The sequence below is a fragment of the Chaetura pelagica genome, unplaced genomic scaffold, assembly GCF_000747805.2.
Source record: "Chaetura pelagica isolate M959 unplaced genomic scaffold, ChaPel_1.0 scaffold630, whole genome shotgun sequence".
Lineage (NCBI taxonomy): Eukaryota > Metazoa > Chordata > Aves > Apodiformes > Apodidae > Chaetura > Chaetura pelagica.
In genome coordinates this window covers 602,060-629,069 of record NW_009951855.1, presented here as the reverse complement: position 1 = coordinate 629,069, position 27,010 = coordinate 602,060, and the positions used below count along the sequence as shown (strand labels likewise).

Genomic DNA, 27,010 nt, shown 5'->3' with positions numbered 1-27,010 from the left:
GAGAAATGCAGATTTTCTTTCCTCCTCCATATGAAAATTAACTAGAAGTAGGTGCTATAAATAAAGTTGTTAGATAGTGTTCAGAACTATAAAAAACTAAAAATCTAGTAAAAGTTTTATGCAAAAAAAAGTGATCAAGCTGTATATTTCATTATGCCCTGACATTTGTTAACAAACATCTTCTAAAAGCCCATTTCACTTCAACCTTTTAAGGACCTTTACCTTTTTAAGGATGTTATACAACACTGCAAGAGAAACATCTTTTTCAGAACCAATAAAGAGTGGCAATAATTAAGGTTTATTTTTTAATACAATTATAAAACAATTTTTTCTTTTTCTTAAACTGCTTGCTGGGATATTTTTTCCTCAGTCAAGCACCTAGTAAAGATGATGGGCTCATGCAATTTCACTGGAACTACTGAAGCATGCATAATGTCTGGGCAGATCTGCCCATTGTATTAATTACTCTCCCATTATTAAGACAGTTGTTGATGAACAAGGAGATTTTAAAATCCAATCTAAGCAGAAAGAATCTGAAAAATAACTGTTAGCTTGTCTACAAACAAATTGTGCTCCATTCCTAAATGGTAATATGATTTCCATTTGGAAGTTTCAGCTCCTCAATGTACCTGCAATTTCAAAGCTATTTCAACATTTTCTTTCCAAGTTATGCAAGCTTTCACTGCTGTTTACAACAGCTGTTTTAGAATGGATCTGCTTTTAATGCAAGCATTAACATTTCTTTTAATGCAAATACAAACCTGTGAATCTAAGCAAAAGTGCAGAATTACTGCTTCGCACTAAAGGGCTACACTTTTCTCCTCCAATTGTTCTTAAATGACTTGGCATTTTGAAATTAATTTTTTAAAAACACAGTAGGGGTAGTAGTAACCCATTGAGGTTAAATTTGAAGATGCCTTAAAAATTACAGAGGACAACTTTCATTATCTTCACTCATTTTCTTACCACAATCAGTACATTTTAGAATTTAGGGTAGCAGTAACTTCTGCTCAACCAGCTGTAGCTTCATATTCCATATTAACACCAGTAGCTTGTGTGAAGCTTGTGAAAAATGTTTGGAACATGTTACTTTGCAAGGCCACAGTAACATGCGAAATCTCTGTCCATCAATACCTGTCCTTTACCTTGGTGTTCACAGTATCCATCTTTTGGGAAAACAAGAGATACACAGGGAACTTGTAGCTCCCTCGAGTTCAGATTTGAGTGATATCTGCAGTGCCACTTGCTTTGAGTTAAGCAAATAATTACTTTTTTTGCAAAATCATTTTCCATATTCATGTTCAGGGCATTTACCTGAAGAAAATCAAGGGTTAGTTTAAGGCTGACATGCCTTATGTTAAAACTGCTGCAAATAGAAAGAAGTTTCAAAAAATTAGAAGCAAACATTCCATTTGTCTTATTAGTAGACATTTGCCACACAATGTTTCTTGCAATGTGTATGTTGAATCAGATGTTTGAAAGCAAAGAAGTTATTAGATCTGTAAGTTATTGTATGAATAATATTTGGAAATAGTACTGCAGATGATATGTGATATGGAAGATTCTATGTTTCCAGAAAACTTTAAGACTGGTTTATCTAAACGTCTAATTAGACATGCAGGCATACTATTTAAGGCCTTTAATTGGTAAAGTATTAAACTAATTAAAGTAACGTGCATAAAGTAAAGACTAACAGGAATAGTTAGCAGGTGTCATTTGTGTACCTTATGCTATGCTCTGGAAGTACAAGTTTTATTCATTCATCTTCTAATAAAAAACTGCCTATGTGGAAGAGAAAACTAATAATTCTCACTGTGACGCATAAGACATGGCTCTACAATGCATTTAACTGTGATTACACATAGATGTTTGCAGGTCAGGCAGGGGAGATACAGAATTAAACTAAGTCAGGACTAAACTTAAACTTCATCTGACAAATACACCTTTTCCCAACATTAATAGCATAGAACATGGCCAACCTGAGCACCCATAAGCATTATGCTGTGAACTGCATCATATCAGGCGTGACAGCAAAGCTTTGCCTGCAAATTATTTTTTCCTCCTTCCATACCCACAGCATTATGTTAAATAAGCTGTTCCATTACATTTACTATAATAAGTCTCACCAATTCCAGTTTTTACCATGAGGGTTATTATGAAGCTCACATAAATGCAGATTAACTCAGCTAGTTCAAAGAATCTTACTTCTTCTAAAGACACAGTTTTGTTTATTGTCATCCTCTTATCTTCAGACTTTTCTCAGCCACGTTGCCAAGATACATTCTCATGTTATTTCAGCCACTAAAAATTTCTCGTTTATCCATCTGACAAGTAGTGAATTCACTTGTAAGCTTTAGGACAGTAAACCAGAGAAGATAAATTCATGAATATCTTAATTCTCTTTAAACTTTGCTTCATGTTGGCAAGACAGCTGGTGTGCTGTGACCCCCATTTATTATACTAATCACAATTATTTCACTCCTCCTAGTGCGCCTGTGCTGCTACAGTGTCCAGCTGTTCACATGTTATGCTGCAGACTTCTGCGGCTAGAATTGTCTTTTCATTGCCCAAGTGTAACAATATACAACTGAACTCTAAGATGGTCCAAAACAAACATGTGACTGTAATTCAATAAAACACATACAGTATGAAAAGTGAATTATTTTCATTCTATCTCAGATTTGTTGCCATTGTTGTTATTCATATTATGGAAGTTATACAAACAATAGACTTCTCAGTTCAGTGGCTAAATAAATCACTTCAGCTTGGATCAAGAGGAGTTATCCCCTTTGTGTTCTTTCATTTTGAAAGAAAACAGTCAATTCTGAAACAAAAACAGAGTTTAGAGAGACAGTTCAAAGGCTGAATTTTGACTTTTGCAAAAGATCCTGAAAAAGCAAGAATTAAATGCTTTGCGTTTTTAGGACACCATCCCACTACTGAATTAATAAACTCCTGGGTAAAAGGAGGAAAAAATATCTAAATGTGTGCAGCAGAAGACAACAGAAACCCCTGGTTTTGTTTGCCTAAATAAAACACTCTAAACATCTTGCCTATTAGAACTGCTACTGTTTGCTGCAAAATTTGTTTATACTCTCCAAGGATGACAAAACAGGCTACAGTGTTGATTTTTGCTGAGATACTACATGTTAGTAACATGGAAAGAGCTTTTCCTTTCTCTTCCTTGGATTTGACAGAAGTATTTTACTTAATCACCTTGTCACAGTTAACACTTGAAGATAAAACTATTTCTTATGTAGTGCCTCCTAAGATCACTACCAACAGCACCAGCACTACCAAAAAGGATTTGGAAACACCTGGGAGGGACCAGGGCAGCTGCAAGGCAGACAGACAGAAACCACGGCCAGAGTTGCCCAGTAGAACCACAGGTCCGCAGAATCTTAATGCCCGAGGTGGCATATCCATCCGTCTGCTTTTCTAGGCTAATCATCTTCTCAATTTAGCTGACAAACTCAAGCACTTGTAAACTAAGAAAAACTCAATTCACAGTTGCAAAAGTATTTGAGTTTCTGTATACAAAGACTTTATGATGTAAGCTTAACTCTGCTTGTCTCACTTTCTTCACAAGATCAGTGACTTGGTGCACAGGATGGTCTCACAATCACACAAACTAAGGTTTCAAAGGTGCAATTTGACAATGGTAATTATGCTTTTATGAAAAATTAGTATCTTTAATTGCTATTGTTTCTATTCAGTTCTAATATTTTGCATTAAGGAAACATTTCTATGAAACAACACTTTATAACTCCAGATGTAGATCTGAAACACTAACAGAACTTCAGAAAACCAGACAGTAATTCCAACAGCTGAAAAATACTGTGAATAAAAGCAGAAGCTGCATCCTATGTACTACTATAAGCCTCTTCAGAAAATACACCCCTAAAAAGACTTGCCTTTGCATCTTTGGCTTAAAAAACGCTTAGTGTTTTGATTCTACCCACTGAGATCATGTTCCAGAATTTAACATGACTTCCACAGAAAGAACTTTCAACATATGAAGATAAATGAGTTGAATCTTCAATTTCAAAAGACAATACGCACAATGAATCCGAGACTGCAAAAATGACTGAAAAGTGGTTTTGTGCTCTTGAAACCCACTGCTCAAAACATAAAGTGACAAAAACCCAGTTGCTGGATCCTGTACCCCAGTTCTATGAAATAGCTCTGTACTGGTAGAACTGCAGAAAATGTAACTAAGATTTCATACAGCATCGAAGGAAATGTTTAAAAAATTACTTTGGCAAATATTGATGCTTTCCAGGTGCTTTTGTAAAAAACTAGAGGCTTACAGATTTCCATGCCACTGATAAAGCAACTGAGACCATCAGCTACCACCATTTTATTTTTTAAACTAAAGCAAAAATCCCTGTGTTAATGAGATGCATTTGGGAACTTAGGGTCAAACCCTATGATGGTTAACACAGTGAAAAGATATGAAAAATCACAAAGCACTTGAGGGGAGTTCCTCACAACATTAATTTTTAGCCTAGCAGAATAATACTCATTATAAGATCCCACAGATGAAAACTAATGTACTGTGAATTTTATACCACTTCATTATAATTCAAATGACTTTTTCTTCCTTCCTACATTTTCATTGTTTGATATACTAAAATACCTCTGCTCCTTTTATAAAGCATAGGAATCGTGTCAGTGTTCATCATATGTTCATCACCATATTAAATAAGTAATATTCAACAACTACATATGGCCTTTTTTTTAAAACTAAAAAAATTGTCATTTCATACCAAAATGCATCTTATATAGCAAGGCAAAGAAAAATGAAGCAAGTGTTCTTTTAAGGGGAAGAAAAAAAATCAAGCCATGTACCTTAGTCAGGTACTGTTTTAAAAATGTATTTTTATAAAAAGCATTTCAAAGAAACTCTTCAACTTCTAACATTTCTTTTTGAATCCTGAAATCTCACATACAAAACAAGCACACTCATGACCTCTTGAGCTCCTCACCCCACACACAGAGACTCTAAGGATGGAAGAAAATTGTCCAAGTTTTCAGTTTTCATTTAAAAGGTTTTTACTTAGTTAAAATAATCTGTGTGAAAGCAAACACATAGTTATGGGATAAATTATATTTAGTTTCCTTTGTAAATTTGTTTTAAATTTATGGCTCAAACATCACTTCCTGAAAAGCAAGAGAAAAAAACTACTGTATGCAATTGAAGAGGCATGAAAGACAGTACTTTTGTACAGAAAATGTACAAAGTAGGGAGCAATAGAGTTGGAAAGATTTTAAGTTAGCCATGCTATATAAGATGCATTTTGGTATGAAATGACAATTTTTTTAGTTTTAAAAAAAAGGCCATATGTAGTTGTTGAATATTACTTATTTAATATGGTGATGAACCAGAGATACTGCTGAGGGGAGGCCTCACTTCCTTAGTTTACAAATCCTTCAGTGAAATTCCTAAGGAGATGATTAAGCCATCAGAATGCATGTCAGAATCTCATCATAATAATCTAGATAAAAGTATAAAGAACATCTTGGCAATGTCAGAGCACAACTGACTGACTTGGGAACATCAGCATTACTGGGAGTTGAAGGATCAAAGATTCTTCAGAGGAAATTGTTGCCCCTGTTCTGGCTCACATCTCTGGGGGAGAAGGGGTGTTTACCCTAGATCACTGGATCAAAATAAGGGGTAGGACATGTGATGCAGGGGAAAGGCACTCTGCCAAGGAACCACTAGAAGTGGAGGACTAAAGGCAGCTGAAGAGTGGGTTACTGGGGCACAAGTCATCTAAAAGGAGCTAGAGAAGTTCAGGGCAGAGGAAAGCACAAAGAGAAGAGAGCAGTGAGGTGAAGCAATTCAAATGCCAGCTGAGATGCTGGCAGCTGCCTGCCTTATCTGACCACACTGCCTCTCACTCTGACTGCACATACCTTGACCACCTCCACCTAGATGTACCCATACACCTCCTTCCCACACTTAAATGCACTAGGCCTTAAAAAGCATTCCAGAGGAATGCGTAGTATCAGTCTGACAGGACCCATGCTGGGTGGGCAGGCAGCTCTAATGCTTAAAGTGCTACAAGCCTGAAAAAAGCAGCAAATGGGAACGGGCATTTCTGGAACTATCATCTACTTAATAAAACACCTTTTCTCAGAACTTCATTTGCCTGAAAATTCCTGAAAATTGCTTTGTTCTGATGGAAATGCCTGACGGTAACACACAACCCTTAAAAATATGCTGACCATGTCATGAACTTCATTTGCATATTAATAGTGTGCTGTCTCTCTCAGGGATTAATTGCCTTCCCAACAGAAGCACACAATCTCATCTATGCAGGTTTATTCTGAATCTGGCATGGGGGTGGGGTTAGCAAATTCATTGGCTGCAATTCTATTGTTTCAGAATTTGGAATTTCTCAGCACTTACCTTTTAATGATAAACAATTTTCACTTATGGGCAGTGTGAAATACAGATAAACCTTTTAAACCAAGTTTATCCAAGTCAATACTGGTTTATATTCTGCAAATATCCAATTCATGATTTTTAAAGAGAATGGCAAATTAATTTAATTATAGAATTCTACAGAATGGCTAAATTGCACATTAAAAAGTAATTGATATGATTTTTATAGATGTAAAAATTAGAAATCTAAGCACAGCGATAGCCTAGAATTCCATCTTTTGCCAAAAGATAAGTCTGTTGAGTCAAAACAATGCCTGGTTGTTCTCTCACACAGATTATTCTCCACTAACACATGCTTAATGAGGCCACACAATTGTAGTCTTTCCTACAATCAGTTAGGAGGACATTCTAAAAGCACCCTCGCAATATACTGTGACTGGAATTATCTAAATATGCAATAAAATTCATTAGTACAGGAATCCTGGCCACCATGAAACTCACAGCTTAAACTAAGGAAATTTATAGCATATACAACTTTGATGTGACAGGAGCTCATAGTGAATACAACAGAGGCTACAGCGAATCTCTTAAGTTATTGCAGTGACCTGTAATACTTAATACAAGAACCCACTTGGCAGATTTCAGATTCCAAAAACCACTCCCAGCGATTACCTATTTACTTTTCTCATAATAAAACTAAGTTAGGTGAAGGGAATAGACTTAAAACCCTATTTCAACTTAGACACAAAAACCTTTTATATCCGAATAATTGTAATAACAATGCATTCACCACAAAATTATTGGGAAAACATGTATTTTTCTTAGCTTACTATTTTTTCCCAAAAAAAGAGTATTTTTCCTACTCGCTCCTCTGGTTCATCCTTTTTATAAATAGATCCGATACCAGTTGAAACACTTTCCAAATGCACAGGAAGAATTTCTGGAATACTGTGCTTGGCACATCTGGGAATACACTCTCTTTAATTACATTCTTCTCAGTGCTTTTTGGGCCCAAGGATATACAGATAACAATAGCAGAAAGAAGCTTTAAAAAAAACACCACCACTGCAATTACCACGTCCTTTTCTTGCACTACTGCTGTTCCAAAGCCTCTGTCTCTGCTAGTTAGGGCATTTCAGAGACAGCAGAGTCAGAATAAGATTTCCTGCTTTTGCTGTTTTGAAGTTCTCAGTGCAACTACAGCAACTTGAAATGGGTGCAATGTTGCTAAAACCATCTGATAGGATAGAAATATTTATACATGATATTGGACATTTTGAAGGCCTGACTCTTAGATGTTAATTGGAATCTCTGAGTTCCTTAAAAGGACAAGGCCCTTTTTCTCATCAGGCATCTCCAGAGGACTGATCCAAGATTCCAGAAGGATTTCTTCCCCCTCCCTATTCAGAGCAGCAGAGCGTTTGATAGACTGTTTTTCCTGCCCATTGCACTTTATATCAATTGGCACTGCTTCCGTGCTTTGTAGGGTATCTCAGGGTTATTATACAGAAGGAACCTGAAAGTGGCTTTTCAGTTTTAAAGTGACTTTTAAAATCTGCCTTAAATAAAAGAAAGAACAGAATTTATGTGGTCAAACAGTGTGAATTTTCACACAGTAGTAATTCAATGACCTCTAGACTGTCCATGGATTAGTTATCTGGTTTCATAATTGTAACAGGAAGCTTTTCAATCTGATTCTGGTCAAATATTTCAAATATCTCTTTAAAAAATTTTTTTAAAGCTACTTTCTACTCCAAACAAACTTTGTAAAAAGGAATGCATTGAGGACAAGTAAAACAACTGGGTGGTTAGGGTAACTCTGTATCACATTGAGAGCACATTTTGGCTAACACATCTATATTGCTATTGAAAGTTTACGTACTGTGACCAAACTTGATCATCAGGACAGATGCATCTATGCCTTGTTTATAAATTGGTTCAACTGCATCTGAGTTCACTGATGGGAGGAGCCAGTCAGCCTGGTTGAATGGTGACTATGTGCACACATCTGATTATGAAGATTAAGATGAAGATAATTGTTAAAGAAAATATTTGGCAAAAGCATCATATTCAGTTGTGAGGCACCACTTCATTATGTGTGAGAGTCAATTTAAAATCTTCTGAACAGGACAATGTTTTACATTTTAGTCCCTCGAAATTAATTTTAATATACCAATCCATCTCAAGGATGTTGTATTATACAAAATATGTCTAATGAAATAAGGCATGCATATATAGAAAATTAGTTAACTATAAACCCTTACAAAAGGCCACTTATTTACAAAAGATGTGACGCATACCAGACATTGTGTTGGGATATTTCACTCAGTAGAAATGTACATAAATTGCATAAAGAGACCATGAGCCAATTCAGACAACCCTTTTTGGCTTTACTACAAATGTAGCTTTAGTGACGATTCAGAAAGGCTTGAAGCTTCTGACCCTTCAAAAGGGTTATAAATCCTATTAAAACAGATTAAGAGAAACACTGGGCATTGCTAAAAATATATCAAGCATAATTTAAGAATTCTTAAATGTTACCATTCCATCATATTGATAATATTGCAGAAAAAAAATGTGCAATACACTAAAAGCAGCTAAGCTATAATAGTTATGAAACACTGACCTAGTACAATTAAAGCCAGGCCATCCTCAGTTTCTCTTGCTGGGTTCTCAGCAAGAGAAAACCCTTCAACAGGACAGTGTCTCCATACTATGATCCAAACACAGCATTCATTTAGATTGGCACTGCAAACAAAGCTTTCAAGAAAAGAGAAAATTTAAGTGATTCTTGCTTCCCACTGTCCACTTGGTTCCATTACGGAATGTTGGACGAGACATTTAAATACTTTTCAATGCCACAATTTACAGCTTGGGATTTTAATATAGCCTGTAAATCACCACATAGTGTACCAGGGGTTAATCCACTTCCTCTCTACCATTTTGCAGGTACTGCAATTTCTAAGAAAAGTCAAGGACAGGGGAGAAATAAACATTTAGCAATCTCGGTTTAATTTACCACTACATGCAAGCAACTGCCACAGTCACTAAGAATAGTCTTTTACCTACCAATTTTATAATAATATTCCCGTATCTATAACTGCAATTATTTATCTCCTGAATTTCTGTTATCTACATATCTAATCCAGTGAAGAACTAAGAACAATTTTGAAAAAGCAGAATATAGTGTGCACCGATTAGAATGCATTCTGTGGGAGAAAGAATTCATCTGTTATATTTTCAACTTAGTCATCAGACAGGGTTATTTGTTTATATTCTTTCAAATATTTCTCTGCAATCAGAACAGCATGTAATGGAAAAGCATTGCTCCAAGTCTTAAAAACCTGCATAAAAAAAATAAAATATAGGAATTATTCTAATATATAACTCCCAAAAGCAATTTTAAAAATTGCAGTCATTCTCCACTAAAATAATGTTTGAAATTAAAAAATTGGACAGATGCAAGTTAGAAAAGGACTGAAAATCATGTAAAGATATTTAGTTTCCTGTTTTTCTAACAGTACTAAAATCGTTGCTACGTGTTTCCCAACTGTACATAATATGCTGAAGAACAGACATGTTTTCTCTACAATTGAACTGTTGAAATCAAACAACTATGTTACTGAATGTGGTAGGAGCAACTGTATATGCAATATAAGCATTTGAACCACGTGGAGAATAGATACTTGCCTTCACAAAGCTACTCAATATCCGAGTTTTTGTCACCTGCATAAAACACAGTAAAGTTGACTTTGGCAGAAAGCGTGAGGTAGTGCTACTTCATGCTAGTTACAAACTTGTGCTTGAACACATTGGTATCTGGAATATTCAGTACTTGTTGGAATTAAACACTGTCAACTAACCAGTACCACTTGTTTAAAAAGTTGAGGCATCTTTAAGGACTCGAATTAATAATGAAAATTTCAGAACATTTTTTTTTCTGCAGCAGTTCTGAGACATGAGTTCCCAGCCAGTGTTCAGAAGCAGAGCCAGGTGTCTAACTCATCCTCTCCTTAAATACCTTTTCTACTACTTACAGCAAAAGCAGGTTATTTGTTTCCCAAGGAAGGTTCCCATCTGTTAAAGAAAGGGTTTAGCTGCATGGACTTCAAGTGAAGTAGGAAGCTCATTCCTTTCTTTGGAAATGATGAATGGGGCACCCAGGAAACAAAAGCACTCCTTCCTGTGCTTCAAGCAGCCCTCACCATTCCTCCTGTACCAAGGCCAGTGGCAGCCCAAGCTCAGAGACAGCAGAAAGATATTTTGGTGGCACAGTATGATATCTGGCTGAGCCAGTCTCCTACCGAGGTTGGAAATCACAATGTTAGAAAGAAATTTAATGTATTACAAAGTAATGTAGCTTCTTTCACAATATTAGCTTTATGCTGCTTTATAGGCAAAACGACCTTGTTTTTTCAAGTTGAATAAGTAGCCTCATTCATCTCCTAATCATTTCTGCTCTAATGCTGTTACAACAGGATGCTTCTAAAACATCCCGGGATCTGGGGAACACTAAGTATTTTCTACAGTCACCAATACTTATGGAAAATGGGAGTTGGTTAAATTGTGACTATATTCAGGATGCAGTGAGACCCACTCCTGGGCTGCAGGAGCATGTCACAGCCATCTCCTTAATTCAGCTAAGACTCCTTGAGCAATGCAAGTAAACAAACACATCCGTGATTAAGGCCACGGGAACAGAAAAAGAAAAAGGCTGTTATCGTCTCCAGACAGACTCTTATCAACACTTCCATTAAAGCACAGTAAACTGCTACCAATGATAAAATTACCAGTAAGGAATTTTAAATGCATTATTGATGTACTCTTGGGGGCTAGAGAGAAGTTAACCCTTTGTGGTGAGCACAAGTGTAATACAGAGTGAATAGTACACCACTAAGCTATGAAGATTTTTTTTTGCCGTTTAAAAAACTTATCTATTAATTGCCAGCCTTTAACATGCCTGTTTCCAAACACAATCAAACATTTTTAAATAAATAAAAGTTAAGCATAATCAGAAGCCCTTGAGTGATCCTCAGTATCTCACCGCTTCACCACATGCAGGTTCTTGCATTTTGGGTTTTTGGAGTGGTGGGTTTTTTTGTTGACTGGTTGGCTTTTGTTAGGTATTTGGTTTTCTGGTGTGTGCTTTTGGTTTTTTGTTTTGGGATTATTTTATTTTTTTTAACAGAAAAGCAGGAGACTTAAGATATCACACCTCTTGCAGACATTCATGTTATTTTCAGCCACAAAAATCTCATTTGTCTCATTTCGAACAAGCAGCCCATACAGTTACTTTTTGTCTTTGTGACTTGGCTTCTGTTAAAGAACAAATTAACCATGCACAATAAATCACCATTTGTCTGAACCTGTAAATTTTGGTGGTTGTTTATAAACCTTACTGTAATTATTACTTGGTGCTGTTCTGACTCACCATGCCCCCTGGGTCCATTACTTCACCATTTAGCTTTAAAATAATTTTCCGGATAAGGTACCTTCTAGATATTTTAGTTTTCCCTCTAGATGAATCATTACACTAATTGTTTATCAGAAAACTGCAGGCTGCCACTGGATTAGGAGAAAACAGAGGGGCCATATTTAATTCCATTTGATGGAACTCAAAGAGGAAAAAGAAATTTAAAAATTCAAAACTAAATGTTAGGTATACTTTCCTTTACAGGATCAAAATTTAAACAAAATTAATTTGGGCACTTTCTACAATAATTTTCTTGACAAAATAAAAATTCTAATAAACAAAGAGTGAAATGTCACTAATTCCCTTGAAATACAGTATGGACACAAAACTGACATAAGTGCAGATTTCTTTTCTTTTTCCTGACTGCAGATCTACAAATCATTTTAATTCATGGCTTTTATGAAACTATTCATGAAACTATAACCCCACTGACTTTTACTGATCAAGATGCACAAAACTGCCTCACTTGATTAAGATTTCTAAAGGAGAAAGACCATAAACTGTGAGAAGTAAACAGCTTTCCCAGTAAATTAAGTGCATATGACATGAAATTTAGAGCAACTTGTGGCAATGGTATTCTAGAGAATTTTTATACTATGGAAACATTTTAACACCTACTACAAAAGTCATAACTGAAAATTTATAAAGTTAAGCCATACTTTGCTACCCTCACCCCCAAATTATATGTACTTTGGAAAAAAAAAACAAACAACTTAATAAATTACCCAAGCAGAATGACTGGCTAGTTCAGAAAGAGATAACTAATGTCCTCTAAAGCACTGCTCCACTTGCCTCTGTAATCAGGCTCCAAAAATGAGCTTAAATACAGCATTGTAAAAGCCAATGCCTCTCAAAAAATCTCAACATCACACCATTTGATACTTAAATCCAGGATACTATCCACTGCAGTCTATTCATTTTTATACTAATTACCACCTCGTTAGCACCAACATTTAACCCCAAATGTCTGAATTTTCTGTTCAAGATCAATATGAAATGCTTTCTAGCATTTTTTCTAGCAGGTATTCTGTTCTCTATCATATATTAGTTCAGGATTCATAACCATCCTTTTCAATCACATATGAAATTCAAGCTAGCCAAGTTCCCACATTTATGAAAAGATCACAGGGAATGAAAAAAACCTGAATAGGCCAAGTGATGTGAATATGCATGGAAAAATCATCTGTCCTTCTCTTATTCTTTTGGTAAATGGTTAAAGGAGAAACATAAATCATTGCTCAGAGCATATTCTGCTAGCTCCTCTTGGTTCAGAGAACCCACTATCTGAACAAGTGTGCATATAAGAATTAGACCATAGCACACCAAACCTTACTATGGCTGCTGCATTTAACTTGCCAGTTTGAAGGCTACAAAAAACAGATTTTGGACCTCCGCAGAAATTTATTGTGAATTTGAATTAATACAAATTGAGGCTGTTCTTTTTGGCTTTTCATTGCAGATTTAAGTGCTAAGCATTTGGCCCTCTACTGCTTAAGTCAAACAAAACACATATATTAACATTACAAAATATTTCCTGGAATAAATATTAAAGGTTTGAACTGGACCTGAACTGTATATGTATCTTTTACAGGACTAAAAAAAAACACTGCCCAGAAGAAAAGAGTTTTCAGAAAGCCTTATAAATAGGGAAAAATAAAGCTAATTTAAAAATACTTGATAGAGAATGGATACCCAGAATGGTTTTCAAACATCTGATTTTTTTTCTTGCTGAATTCAGAAAAGAGAAAGTGGGGGGAAAAGAAAGTTAATCAGCTGAAATAAACAGTAGCAGCCTTCCAGAATCACCCAGCTAAGAATGTTGTCTTAATTTGCAAGAAAGATTGATTATAAATATCTGATGGCAAAAGTGTGTTATGCCTAAATTTTAACTGAACTTCTTCCACCTTCACCAGGTTTTTTTTTCCCCTTCTTCTAGACATCACTCAAACATGGTGAATGTGAGCTGGGTGAATATTACCAAACATTCTTGAATATACTACAGCATTTCTCACTTCTTACACCTTTTTATGTACCTTTTGAAATACCTTCTTCAACTAAGTATGAACAGAATTTTCCTGGAATTTATTCTCCCAAAGCCACATGTCATGTCCACATCTCAACACTGCAATGTTTGGGCATCATATTTGAACCTGCTGTAAGACAGCTACAAACAAGGGAACTCTACTATCCCTCCTGAATGAATAAAGGATTACAGAAAATGTATCGAAATAAATATTGTTATGTAGAGCTTCAGAGATGCTTCAGTTTAAATTAATAAGTGAGAATGCTCTCCAAGAAAAATGCAGAATGAGCCTTTAACACAGTATCTAGCATAGCTTTGAAACTGGTGCACAGCTCAGCAAGGAAATATATTTTGCGTATGAAATAAAAAGTGAGAAAATATGTATATTCCCACATTGTCTGCTGGTTCCTTCGTGCCAAAAGCCAGTCTGCCCTCACATAGATTATGCTCATTTGGCCTTTGGGAATGGTGGCATATTAGAATTTCAATTTAAAAATATAATTAAAGGGAAAACAAACAAACAAACCAGCCAACCAACCCAAAAAGCCATCACAAAAAAAAATCCCATAACAAACCAAAACCTACAAACATTAAAATGGCTGGGGAAGTGATACCTTGAATAGAATACTTAATTGAGGATCAGAATTTTTATTTGATATTTTACTGGAAAGCAGTGAAGCAGCTGGAAACCGGAATATACAAAATACTATGTCAGTACTGCACAGACCTGTTTTCCTCAAAAACTCGAGTATTTTAATGGGAATTAGGACAATCATGGTGCAAGAAAGTGAGGTGTCGTTGTTAAAAAACACACCACAAAACAAAGAACACCCAATCCCCCAGTTTTTCCATAAGGACTCTGCTTTTTAGTTTCTCCATCTAGGTGATAACAGGACTGCAAGGAATGTTATCTAATAATGCACTAATTTTTTACCTTAGACAGCAGAGATAAATGTGGAAATACATTTAAAAAAACAGATGGCTCTAAGTGAATAACAGATTCACTTAACCAAACATTTTATTTCCTGTATCTTGAATAATTAACAAAAAAGTGTTTACCAACAATTATATAACAGCTTTTATAGTAACACAAGGAGGAGAAAAACATTTAGCACTGACTCATAAATAATTCAAAAGGTCTAATTTACCATAATCATGTCTGGCATTTATCTTCAGTAAATAATGTATTAGGCATATACTGTGCACTATTTCCTACAGTAACTACTGGAGAGCACTAGGAGCAAACCCATCTGTGTTCAGCATTCTGTAAATCAGGCCAGCTCTTGCATGCATAAAATGATTGCTGATGAAGCCATTTACCTACGCAATGGTTAGTAATGACATCTTTTAATGTAAAATTAAATAAAAATTATTGAAACTGCAACACAGATGAGGTTTTTTCATATACCATAAATATTCATAGCCTCCAAACTGACAAAGCATACCTCAGAAACCATAGGAACCACTCTAGGAAAAGAGTGGGGTCTTCCACATTCACTGTGCCACTGACAGGTTAATTTGCATAAGAGCAAATTAACATCTCAAAAGCCTTGTCTTTGCTTGCATTCTCAAGAAATTACCCACCATTACATTAAAACCACTGCAGCTACCTTGGCACAACAGAAATGTGAGTTCCAGAGTCCTCCAGACCCAGGATGCTTTTGTTTGCTTGAAGCACCAGTCCCAGTTCCTTCCTCCTATATCGGTGGTTCCCAATTCCTAGAAATGGTGGCAAACAACCAAAACCATGTTGCAAGATTTGCCTCTTAAATTTTTGGATATTTCCCATTTTGCCTTTTAAGTCTGAAACTTACTTAATCACTTTCAATCCTTTGTTTCAATTACAGCCTATATTGTTGAATGATCCCTTTTTTGAAACCCATTTTCTGCATAGTATCAACTTCACAATGAATTACAAAACGTTCGATAACGCTGAGAAATATAGAAATATTTTAAGAACTGTTGTTTCTTTCACATTATTTTACATTACTAGACTACCAAAATTACTTTTAAAAGTCAGTACAAATTGGCATAGGTTTTTTTTATATTTATATCAAGAGACCAGGAAAAAGTGGAATAACTGTGGTTTCCAATTGTCTCTCAGTTTCTTCAAAGCTGAGGTGGGAACAGTCATTGTGACTCAGACTGCAAAGAATAGAGCTCCACAGTATTGTTCAGACCATCATCTAATGAAACGCATCAGCAACTCAACAGAAGGCAAAGCCTCAATGACAGCTCAGCAGGATGGAGGAGGCCTTCATTATGCAGTCTTTTTCAATTACAAAAAGGATATGTGAATGGCCTCCTAGTTACCCTTACAGTTATTATTTTCTCTGCTGTTCAGCATTACCATAATCAATTGTCTTTTTGATGCCAAGATAGTAAAGTTCTGTAGGACCAAAGCCAGTGTCTCCAGTGGACTAACACACCAGATCAATAAGGACTGAATTCAACCTAGGTTAAATAAAAACATCAGAAAGTTGGCAATAACCAAATAGACACGTGTTGAATAAAGCCTCCCACTGACACAAAAACTACTGTTTTAAACGGAATGAAATTCTAATTACATTTGCTTACTAAAATTTGCTGGTCTCCATAAAGAAGTCACAGGAGGATAGAAGTCACAGGAGGATATGGAAATAAGTATCTTCAGCAGTGGAACAAATACAGCAAATTAGATGAACCTTCTGTATCTTGTCTGGAATGACACCTGCACTGAACACCATGTGGGGACAAATGCACCCTCATTATGAAAGGAGAGCCCTTGAGAACAGAAAAACATAGAGACGCTCCAAAGACTCGAAGAGCAAAAAGCATAAAGGTTGTTTACACATACCAGCTCCAACAATTCTGTGAGTGTCAAAAGTAATACAGTTTGGATAACACTATATAATTTAATCACACAATGTGATTACAAGGGTCCCTATATTTCAATAATGCACCTCCACCAACACAAACACCTCAGAGAGTTGCAAGTAACTTCTTAACCCTTATTTTCCCTTTAATTGTTGATGCTAATTGAGAAGTTCCATATTGAGTTCCACTACTAAATATTAACAGTGCAGAAAATGCTTCCTGTAATATACATGTTTCATCCAAAGCTGCTATGTAGGAACCAAAAAAAAACAACTGCAAACACATAACTTACTACACCTAGAATAGAATATGAATTACATTTGTTCATTTTATTGTCAAACTGAGACTTATCTCCCATTTCAGGCTCCTGAGCAAAAGAAGGCCTCACTTTCACAGTAGAAAGTTTGTCAAGTTTGGGTAAAACCTAATTTCAAAATCCATGAAGAAAAGAAAAAACATAGCAAGAACCTAACCACAGAAAGTTATATTATCAGGATAAGTGTCAGACACTAAGTATGTCCACAAAAACTTCATGCTAATACGTCTGAGCTATTGGCATATTCTCAAACTGAAGACAAAGGCCAACTATTCTGATTTCTTAAGAGACCATAAAGAAACGGGTGGCTAGAGGGTCCTTTCACTAATAGACTTTACTCACCACCATAGTATTCTGTCAGTAAGACTAAGCTAATACATAAATGGGTGCTGAAACCTCTGAAAGCTAGAGACAGTCGCATGTGGGACCAATCATCAATAACAACATTTTGGTGGACAAAAATTAAAATAAGAGTCAGGTAAGAAATCTACTTCAAGAGTCAGTTGTTATCCGCACAATTAAATTATTTTAATTTCAGACAGATGCATAGCAGATTCTATAATTTTATAATTACATATTCTTAGACTCTTATTGTATTACAACTGATATTTATCCCTTAAGACATAACAAGTATACCCGTTCATGCAACGCTCTAAGACACCTCTAAAATATCCTTTGTACCCTCACACTCACAGAAAGAGAAAATCTAGGACACCCCTCTATATGCCTGTATGAAGAGGCACAAAGTCTTGAAGGAGCTCTGATCCTCCTTCAAATCCTTATGAGGGCAGGCAGATCAGTAGAAGATTTAGAACTGGAGCCTTCAAAGAGGTTAGGATTTTTCTTCTCCAGTTTTTAAACTATTACATTACTTAACAGCTAATCTACACACAGCACCTGCTTGCTCCAATTGCCAGATACCTGCTACCTATTTGTCAAATTTCTTAGATAGGAACACATAGGTAAATATTTGTAACTAATGGACTAATAAGCTTTCATTTTACCCTCTTCATACAAACCACATGCACATACTCAGGTATACTTGTTAGGATATGAGGGGAGGAAAACCTTTAGAAATCTTGTAACTATATTAAGCCTATTGTTTATTCATCATCTTAATTACTGCTTTTGGACTTCAGTTTCAATTGTGTTAACCATCAGATAACAATGACAGGTCATAAATTAAATGTGGTTTTATACAGCTTAGTACAGCAAGAAGTTCACACTTGAACATAAAACATTTTTTAAAACAAGAAATTATGTTAAAGTAAAATTTTAGAAACTATCACAAATGTATAAGATCACAGTAATAACCTACAACACACCCCCATGCATCTGCAAAGACTCCTGAAAATTAAACACATTAGCAATTCAGTCACTAAAATACCTTTTTCATGTAACCTGAACTCATCATCATGCAAACAGCTCTGCGGATTGGCACTGCAAAAAAAGACTATACATTCTAAATGAGATATTTGAGTGGTCTTTTTATTGCAAAACCCAATTTTATCCCTTTGTCCCGTTTAATAACAAAGTTTTTCAGAAATATTGTCAGTTTTTATTATATGTGTGAAATATTTTAAAACAGCCTTCTTAGCATGACAGAGCAGTAAATGAAATTACAGAACTGATGCTGCAGTTCATAGCTGATGTTTTGCATTAAACAAGAACCTCACACATTCTGCCTAGTTGTCTTAGGAAAAACAGCATTAATATCAGACTGTATGAACAAATCTAATAGGTACAAAAAACATACTCAAAACTATGATATTAACAAGAGGAGCAACAAGAATTCAGTAGCAACATGCTGCTAGACATCTTAAAGAGGGTGGTACTTCAAGGAATACAACTTACAAATTAAATATTTGAAATAACAAGGTACTTTCTAATTTGATACGTAACTCTCCTAATCATTGTAAGTTTCTGAAATATTAGACAGTAAATTAGCTTGAAAAATGTTGTGTTATAATCCTGAATTTCTAGCAGAATAGAGTGTGCCAAAATCTTAGTCATTGTCAATCTCAAGCTGTTTGATGCCTTCTTAAATATTCATTTTCTGAGGAAAAAGAATTTATTATATACAAATTGAGTTCTAACTTAAAGTTTATATACCAACTTCATTATTTTAGAGCAAATCCTGAAAATTGGTCGACCTCAAAACTATAAACTAGTAGAGCAAGTACGTACTAGTTCTCTAATACGCAAGCTCAGCCCTTGTTTTATGAAGACTCACGATTCTTCATTCCTTAGGACTGGTGCTATAAGGCAAGGAGGACATTTTCTTATTGCTTGTTTGATAGACTAGATCCAATGGGCAGGACAGAAAGACTAGTCACATAAGCAAGGAACTCAAATGCAGATTTTTCCTTTCTCACTAAGTATTTTAAAGCCTCAATTCCTCTTGCTCCTTTTTCAAAAGCAGGAAAATTTCCCCATCTGAGTACAGGCTCCATGGCAGTTTTCAAAGAGTGCCAGTTCTGCCACAACTGTTCCAGACAAGCAAGTCATGAGATAACTGATCAACTGAAGATACTGATGTGCTCTGTTTGGCACTTACATCCAGAAGAGAGGACTCAGTTTACTTACATACCCATGTTTATGTTGTCACTATAAACTGCCTGTCATATGCTTTAATCTCATTATATTATCCAATTTTAGATTATGAAAATGTAGCAACTGAAAAAATTACAATTTTGCTGTGGGTAGTATCAGTTGTTTCTTCATGCTCTCTTTGAAGATTCAAAAGTACTCTGCTCAATTTCACTTGTTATTTAGAGGTAAACTTACTGTTTCTCACACATGCATAAAAACAATACTCATTTTTGGACTCAGAACAAAGGGAAATTTCATTTTTAAGTTACTGCTTTCTTTTCTGAAGATTACATGATAGTAATCTCAATCTTCAGGTATCTTATTCTAACACAAGAGAAGAACCTTAAAGAAACTCTTAAACATTCAGGATTTAAGTGATAATTCTTCTCTTCCTTTGGTAACATTATCACCATATGGTGTTTCAAAATATCTATTTCACTTGAGAATATTCTGTTAAGTAAACCACTATTTTATTTAGCAATTCATAAGATGGTACAGAACAATATATCCTAGTTTGCACTTTTCCCCAATAGCAAGAATAAACACATTTGAGGCTGGAACAGATGCTGTGGTCTAGTCGCATTCAATACAGCTGTAATTATATAATTTTAGCAATTAATTCTGACTGGGGTTTTGCTCAGCTCTGACTGAATGTTCTGTGGTTGTCTGTTCAGAAAATGGCTTTGTGCAATTCGTATCCTCTCTGCAGTGAAACACTCAGATGGCAACATTTGCTTTCAGCAGCCTGAAAAAGTGACAAGAAATCCTGAGTGATAATTTGAAAAGCACAAGCAAAACAGCAGACAGGGTTTCTACTCAAATCCTGTTTAAAAAGAGAACGACAGAGAACTGTTCTGTGTATATCAGGGTTACCTATGAAAACGCTCAAGAAAGATGAAGCAGATTAAATTGGAGAGTGTTGAAATCTTACTATGTGGCTTATGGCACTTTTCTTCCCAACTACGATATTTTTTAATATTAAAAATCTGAAATGAATGCAAATTAATTCAAAGAAAGGAATTCACATAATATAATAGGTTTCAAAATTAATTTTGGAGAAAAAAATAATAAGGCTAAACTATATACTATTTTGGAGATTAAGTAATTTCATTAAGTTGTTTTAAATAGGTATAAGAGCTAAACTGTTTTGTGTAGTTCTTATATGTGAGGAAAGTCTCTTTTCCACAAACATTAATGATTTCACAGAATTTTCTGAAAAATCTGAAATTTGTGAATTTTTTTTGCAGTCTTAACAGGAACACACACTTTTCATATTACATATCATTTAAACAGAGGCTGCCTTGCAGTGGTGCTACACAGCAATCAAGTACTCTGAGAACTCACCAGGATAGCAAGCAGCAGTGAAAGGCAGCGTGATACATGTGTTCCCAGAGTGTGCATGGCAAGAAAACTCCTCATCCATCATACTTTCCTTTTTAAGTGTTTCTAAGTTAACTTGGCAACATTCACTTCTACTTGTCATCTCATCAAATGAATGTTTGAGATTATAAGGCTCACAAAATCATATATATGAATGTGAACATAATGCACATTTCTTCCTCACAGAAGTTCACAGTCCCTAGTCTATGTTAACTACGGTTATATTGATTAATAACACCACAATAACTGGTGTCCAGTGTCTATTCATCATAGGAGTTCCATTTCTTCATGGAGTTCCTTTTTATGTAATAAATACAAGACTTTCATATTGTACCTGACAGCTTGATTAATGATCCTACAGTCAGTTTCTCACACAATAAGCATGGTGTAAGTATTGTAGGTGTCAGTTGTTTGGCCCACTTTCAAGTCAATTTTCTGCTCTTCACCATTAACAATGGGTGAAAAAGGTAAAAAGGAGTCTAGAGTGTTCTTAAATTTTAGTTGTGCCCAGCTCTGCTGTTTTAGCTATTAAAGAACAAAGAAGCTACCGAGATCTAGTTGGTTAATAGTCTATTTAGAACAACAGACTAAAAATTACACTGACTATGCATCGAAGATTTACCATGTCAGCTTATATTTCTCATTTTCTTTTTTGTTGTTTTGCAAATGAAAAAATAATTGCAAGCACTAAATAGTAAGGAACTGATGGGAAATGACACTTGAAGAAACTTGGAACTCTTAGCTCCTGAGGCCTTTCACAGTGTTTCAGCATACATAACTGACAAGTGCAGGTTTCCCAGGCAAAGTTCATTGTAGACAGAAATTTCCACAGTTCCAAATCTAAGTACATATCCAGTTTTGTTGGCAAATCAGGCACTTAATGCTGTCTGTCTTCAAACAGCTTTTCAGATGTCAATTGATTTCTCTGTGGCTAAGTAATTTTAATTGACCTTTCCATATAGTCACACTAGCAAATGATTTTATAAAGGAATTGCAAAGTAGTTGAACAAATACAATCCACAACACAGCAAATTACTTCAAGTGGGAAATAATTTGCCATTCATAGTTGACAGCAAAAAGGAAATACCCATTTGATTTTTTTCCTATCATGTGTATTAAAAATGGCATATACAGTTCAACTGATAAGCAACACAACTCCTTCCTCTAGCCTAGTGATCAAAGACTGCTTCTACTAGAACATTAGCAAAACTTACAATGCAATGCTTGAGTCATGCATCTGTGCAGGAAACTGACATACATACACAACACAGGCTTGTAATGGAAAGCAAAACAGTCAAGTTATAAATAAGAGATACAATGGTGTACTGTGGATTTGTTTCAGTTCAGCACAGGTGAGACCTAGACTCCTGTAGTGTTCATTGGCCTGAAGCTACCACAGCTCATGTTGTCACCCATAATAAACAAATAATGTATTATTTTCCTAACCTACAAATACTCATTATGAACACATGAACACTGGATCAACACAGTACTCACTGATAGTGTCCAGCAGCAGCTGCTTAGATAACACGCTATAAAGACTCAAATAGAATGTGTTATATTCTCTTAGGCACCAGTTATCTGATACCTGCAGCCATTTAATATTAAATGCTCTTTGGTAAACCTTTCCTCCGTGCACTTGTCTAATTGCTTTTTGAAGTTATATTTTGGCATTAGTAATGTCCCATGACAATGAATTACACAGATTATTTAAAATGAAAAACAGCATCTCCTTTATATCAAAACTTCTAGCTGAATTTTATATTATGCTCTTCAACTCTTGTTAAGAGAAACCAAACAACTTCTTGATCACTTTTCCTGTTATCAGTGATTTTACATGGTTTTCAAATTATCTTTTCCTTCCTTTTAATTTAGTGTGCTAGCCATAATTCCACCATGCAAAGGTGTCCTGTTCATCTCGTCATATTAAGGATTTTACTCTAACTTTTCTCATTCTGGTCCAATCTTATTGATATGGAAAATCAGCACTGCATAGTTTGTTAGCACAGCATAAAAATGTTTCATTTTATATTACATTCCCAGCAATTCTAACTGCCCTCTTTGCCACTTTTGATTTCCACTCTGCATATGGAGTGATTCTATAGGTCTCAGTTACACCACCAAACTTGCTCTCTTGCTGTAAGTTCATAGGTAGTAAAGGGAGTCAGAGGGACCTGAGAGAGATGAGAAGATAGCACATACTCCCTTTGTGACAGAAGTTTTCCTCACCTGAGAGACAACTGTGTGGAATTTTTATAAAAAGACAGACCAAGCCTGACCATGTTATTTGTTGAACTGAACAGTATTTGTATGACAAAGCCTGCAATCATCAACTCAACATTATAAAGCAAACACTGCAATTTAGCAGACTACAACTGCAACATAGCACTTCACTGTTTTTTAAAAAAACTCCTGGACTCTCTAAGTCTAAAGAAGCAGTAGATACACGAACTCAGTACTGAATAGATTAGGACATACTGGTAGATTGCTCAAGTTGTGTTATGCTGCTTTCCAGTTGTAAGGAATATAACTAACAACACATTTAAAGTTGCTCTTGGTCACATGAATATGATCCCATTTAACTGTATTCCTTGAAGGAGTTGTTTTCAGTAGTCATCTTTAGCTCCAAAAGAAAACTATCCTCTCTTTCCAATCTTTCAAATTTAAGAATATACTGAAACACCCCATCCTAAGACAGAGTTCTGTTTCAATTTCTTTTTTAAAGATAAAATATGACATATTTCCAAAAATTAAAAGTGTTGAAGTGAAGAGATATTTTTAAGCTCATTTGAAATTCTTTCATCTTTTCTTTCACTAACATGTGCAGCTGATGGAACTCAGTCCACAGTACAACTGAACTGCTTATTTCCATTTCTATGGAGCCATAGCTTGAATCCAGAAACAAATACCAAAGGATTTAAAATATTAAATAAAATAAGCATCATTCTTTTTCTCTAAGTGTTCAACATCTGAATAGATCTGCATTTCTAGAGCAGACAGGAAGGAAGAAATAACAACAAGAGAAAGTATTAACATAAGACCAGAAAAGGACAAAAACATTACGACAAAATACAGAGGTCTGATGTGTGCCAGTAATACTGTATCTCCATGCTACAACTTACATTCAATGGTTGATAAGAGGCAATTGAGAAAGTCTGAAAACAGTCAGTAGTTATCAGTGAGCACTTCTTTAAACTGTACTGGTGTTCTAGTAGCATATAAACTTCCCTGCCTTTTTCCAGGGATTACATGCTAAAATTTAAGAAGAAACAATAACATTTAATCAAGCAATTAGGAAAAAAATAAACATACTGCACATGTACTTTTGTTAAAGGAACAGAGTTTGGTTTGAGCTTTAAGAAAGGCAAAAGCTGAGTAACCACCTACCGTCCTATAGGAACAACTAAAATTGTGCTAGACTTCTTCTAAAAGAAGTTGTCTCATCCTAGGAAGAGTCCTCAGATTTTTCAGCAGCAACCTTCTCCTCACATGTAAAATTAGATGTTTAAAAAGCTTTTACCATATTAAAGATTTGTTAATTTTCAATCAAATGCTGCAATCTCTATCAGTTTCTGACACACAACACAAAAAAAATTAATCAGGTAAAATCACATAAATATGTTTTGGAGAGGAATGATATTTAGGGGGAAATTCTTGGTAGCAGCTATGTGCCCTGAAAAGACATGATAGCACTTCTAAGTATTTCATTTACCGATCTGAACATAAATTCCACTAAGTATGGAGCTTCATTTTCTCTGTCCTTCAGGGAGTCAGTTTTCAGGTTATTTTAAAAAATAAAAATAAAAAGTAATAGGTTACAAGTATCTTTTAATCATTTCAGTTTTACGGCTTATAAAGCTATTTGAGGAAATGGCAGAAAGAACATTTAAAGAACATTCATAGCTCGTCACAACCTCATCTGTGAACAGGGTGCAATGCCCATTCTTTTCTACAGCAATACATGCTCATCTGATGGTACTGGATGATTCCTCAAGTTAGGAAACTGGAGAAAATGTATACTCATTCTTTCATATAGAATTTAGTCTGTAGAGAAGGAGAGCAGTGGATACTTTTGGGACTTAAAGGTCAGGGGATCAAAGAACTGGCCACTTCCCAGTTCAGAGTTGTTCTTACACACACATTTTTGCCATGTGACACCCACTGCCATGGTTTTTGGCCCACATACGTGCCCTCTCTGCATTTTACTTTCTCATTTCTTCCTTTCAAGCCCCTTTTCCATGTTCCTGCTACTGAAAAATGCTGAATTACTCACGTTAATATTTTTCAAGGGGCATGAAAGTTATTTCAGCCGTTGCAAATTATTCTCTTACAGAGGGATCTATTCTGAAAAGAGCATAGGGTACGTGTTGTCTGGGTATTCATAACACAAGAACACCACAAAAACAAAATCTCAACATGCCAATGGAGACAAAAATCAAAGAGCCACAGGCCAAAACAAAGATAAACCTGGTAGTTATGCCAAAGTTAAAATATTAACTGCTAACCTATTCTTTACATGTGCCAGTGAGCAACACCATCAACTAGAGAATACATTGCAGAATTCATCCCCAATAAAAAAACTAACCAAATCAAGCACTGAGTTTCACAGTTTTCAGCAGATGTGGAAGATACATTATTTGGGTGTTTTTCAATATCAGTTAAAATTTTGTTTTGTAGTCAAAATAGCATGACAAAGTTCAATATTCAGCCACCCATAGGTTTATTGTTTGTACTTACATATTAGTATTTTTTACCTTGTACATGTAAATTGTAAGTGTCATCAGGAGTTCATGTAACAACTGAATTAACCTCATTAAGCCAGAATCATGTCAAAGCAAATATTTCAAGAAATCTGCATCTTGAATTTTCCCAGTTCCCCCAGAAGAGTGAGAAGCTACAGAAGCCTAAAGATGCCCAATTAACATTCCACCTAATTTGATCTTTTTCCATTTTGCAACTTTGATGTATTTGAATTATTTCTATCAAACAAGTCACCCACCAGCATACACATCACTCGCAGATATTTGTTTTCCTTCTCATTTTGTTACTACTTTTTAGTAAGACAACTGGCAGCAGCATACTGTGATCCTGCCGAGGACTCCCACGTGCTTGCTGTTCCAAACAGTTGCTTCAGTAAAAGACACGCTTGACTAAAATTCAGTTCAGGAAATTAATGTTAACAAGTTGTCATTCTTAGTTCTTGCCTTCAAGAACACGGACTTTGCAACTCTCTAGTTATGCTACATGGAGATCCCGTTATGTGGTATCCCTTATTACAGCTAAATATCTTTAACCAAAAAGGAGGAAATAAGGATAATTTCTCTTTCCCTGGAAATTGAAATCGAATCTCCTTATGCCTGTACTTCTCCCAAATATGCAGAAATACCTCTATAATAAAAAGAGGCCAATAAGAAGATTTACATATGTATTTTTAGCATTCCATAATAAGTAGCACAAAGACATCTTGAGTGAAGGAGCTGGGATGGAATTACCAGAAATTTCAAAACTCATTCTCTGGTTGATTCCACACTTCACATAGATATATCTGGAGAATAGTCAAATACTTATTGCTAAATTTCTTCTCATGATCCCATCATGGGAAAAGGGATGAGCTCTCCAGCACAGCCTGCAGAACTGCAATGGTATGACTTGCTAATGACTGTGATCTACAAGTAAAACCAATGAACATAATGAAACCACATTCTCTGCTGTTCGCTGCATAAGTAATGGCAGTAATTACTTTCAGTTTCTGGTCATTGCTAGCACAACATTCAGCTCCTTGAAGATAGCAGACTAATTCTTATGCAGCAGCAGCCTCACAGAGGGACATGGCTACATTATCATTTGAAGAGGCCTAACAATGGTTGGGGGATATATTCAACTGCTACTTGTATATCTAATAGGCACATTGTATGGTATCAATAGATGAAATTGTTCACAGGTTTTTTGTGAATACAAATATACTACTAGCAAGAA

At 35.4% G+C, this 27,010-nt stretch overlaps 1 protein-coding gene across 1 annotated transcript in view; it reads right to left on the bottom strand.

The window, feature by feature from the left end:
* The window catches only part of CACNA2D3 (calcium channel, voltage-dependent, alpha 2/delta subunit 3), a 366,879-nt gene that overhangs the window by 317,612 nt on the left and 22,257 nt on the right, over positions 1–27,010 (bottom strand). The window lies entirely within an intron of this gene.